This window comes from Salmo salar, chromosome 08 (genome assembly GCF_965601325.2).
Source record: "Salmo salar chromosome 08, fSalSal1, whole genome shotgun sequence".
Classification (NCBI taxonomy): Eukaryota; Metazoa; Chordata; class Actinopteri; order Salmoniformes; family Salmonidae; genus Salmo; species Salmo salar.
This window is the reverse complement of record NC_138298.1, coordinates 4477501-4480000: the sequence shown is the minus strand read 5'-3', so window position 1 is coordinate 4480000 and position 2500 is coordinate 4477501. Positions and strand designations below refer to the sequence as shown.

The 2500-nt window shown below is 49.5% G+C and overlaps 1 non-coding gene across 1 annotated transcript; it reads left to right on the top strand.

Annotated features, from left to right (window-relative positions):
- The first annotated feature begins 1594 nt into the window (after nt 1-1594).
- On the top strand, nt 1595-1713 carry LOC145883505 (5S ribosomal RNA). Its single transcript, XR_014395081.1, has one exon. It is a non-coding gene; the product is annotated as a 5S ribosomal RNA (ribosomal RNA).
- Nucleotides 1714-2500: the final 787 nt, after the last annotated feature.

The window sequence follows — 2500 nt, the reverse complement described above, 5'->3', positions numbered from 1 at the left end:
GTACTTGGATGGGAGACCGCCTGGGAATACATTACATTACATTACATTTAAGTCATTTAGCAGACGCTCTTATCCAGAGCGACTTACAAAATGGTGCATTCACCTTATGATATCCAGTGGAACAACCACTTTACAATAGTGCATCTAAATCTTTTAAGGGGGGGGGGGGGGGGGGTTAGAAGGATTACTTTATCCTATCCTAGGTATTCCTTAAAGAGGTGGGGTTTCAGGTGTCTCCGGAAGGTGGTGATTGACTCCGCTGTCCTGGCGTCGTGAGGGAGCTTGTTCCACCATTGGGGTGCCAGAGCAGCGAACAGTTTTGACTGGGCTGAGCGGGAACTGTGCTTCCTCAGAGGTAGGGGGGCCAGCAGGCCAGTGGTGGATGAACGCAGTGCCCTTGTTTGGGTGTAGGGCCTGATCAGAGCCTGAAGGTATGGAGGTGCCGTTCCCTTCACAGCTCCGTAGGCAATCACCATGGTCTTGTAGCGGATGCGAGCTTCAACTGGAAGCCAGTGGAGAGAGCGGAGGAGCGGGGTGACGTGAGAGAACTTGGGAAGGTTGAACACCAGACGGGCTGCGGCGTTCTGGATGAGTTGTAGGGGTTTAATGGCACAGGCAGGGAGCCCAGCCAACAGCGAGTTGCAGTAATCCAGACGGGAGATGACAAGTGCCTGGATTAGGACCTGCGCCGCTTCCTGTGTGAGGCAGGGTCGTACTCTGCAAATGTTGTAGAGCATGAACCTACAGGATCGGGTCACCGCCTTGATGTTAGTGGAGAACGACAGGGTGTTGTTCAGGATCACGCCAAGGTTCTTAGCACTCTGGGAGGAGGACACAAGGGAGTTGTCAACCGTGATGGCGAGATCATGGAAGGGGCAGTCCTTCCCCGGGAGGAAGAGCAGCTCCGTCTTGCCGAGGTTCAGCTTGAGCTGGTGATCCGTCATCCACACTGATATGTCTGACAGACATGCAGAGATGCGATTCGCCGCCTGGTTATCAGAAGGGGGAAAGGAGAAGATTAATTGTGTGTCGTCTGCATAGCAATGATAGGAGAGACCATGTGAGGATATGACAGAGCCAAGTGACTTGGTGTATAGCGAGAATAGGAGAGGGCCTAGAACAGAGCCCTGGGGGACACCAGTGGTGAGAGCGCATGGTGCGGAGACAGATTCTCGCCACGCCACCTGGTAGGAGCGACCTGTCAGGTAGGATGCAATCCAAGCGTGGGCCGCGCCGGAGATGCCCAACTCGGAGAGGGTGGAGAGGAGGATCTGATGGTTCACAGTATCAAAGGCAGCAGATAGGTCTAGAAGGATGAGAGCAGAGGAGAGAGAGTTAGCTTTAGCAGTGCGGAAAGCCTCCGTGACACAGAGAAGAGCAGTCTCAGTTGAATGCCCAGTCTTGAAACCTGACTGATTAGGATCAAGAAGGTCATTCTGAGAGGTGCTGTAAGCATTTTGTCCACGAGGGTGTGCTCTTGCACTATTTCATCAGCAACACTGCCTTGTAGTAAGCGTTTAATGATGAATTGACTAAATGTCTGTTTTATCAGACTCACTTTGACTATATATGTTGTAGCAAGAGATTGATTCTCGCTTACGGCCATATCAGCCTGGGTACGCCCGATCTCGTCTGATCTCGGAAGCTAAGCAGGGTCGGGCCTGGTTAGTACTTGGATGGGAGACCGCCTGGGAATACCAGGTGCTGTAAGCATTTTGTCCACGAGGGTGTGCTCTTGCACTTATTCATCAGCAACACTGCCTTGTAGTAAGCATAATGATGAATTGACAAAATGCAGCTTCCTGCCTTTTTAATAGGATCAAATTTCCTTGTGTTTTCAATTAGCATCTGCCTTGTATTTATAAGACAAACAAGAATATTGTTGCTAAATGCAGCTTGTGTGTGCTTTATGCTCCTTTGCCCTGTTCAAATGATGAAAGGAAATAAAGTTTGTATTTTATCCAACTACCTGTGCTAAAAAGTGATGGGAACAGTGTTTGTAATTTCTTCTACTTTTTCAGTGACACAAAGTTCAAGCTGCTTATCTAATTGGTGAAAATGCAATGTCTGTTTATCACACTCACTTTGACTATATATGTTGTAGCAAGAGATTGTTTCTCGCTTACGGCCATACCAGCCTGGGTACGCCCGATCTCGTCTGATCTAGGAAGCTAAGCAGGGTCGGGCCTGGTTAGTACTTGGATGGGAGACCGCCTGGGAATACATTACATTACATTTAAGTCATTTAGCAGACGCTCTTATCCAGAGCGACTTACAAAATGGTGCATTCACCTTATGATATCCAGTGGAACAACCACTTTACAATAGTGCATCTAAATCTTTTAAGGGGGGGGGGGGGGGGGGTTAGAAGGATTACTTTATCCTATCCTAGGTATTCCTTAAAGAGGTGGGGTTTCAGGTGTCTCCGGAAGGTGGTGATTGACTCCGCTGTCCTGGCGTCGTGAGGGAGCTTGTTCCACCATTGGGGTGCCAGAGCAGC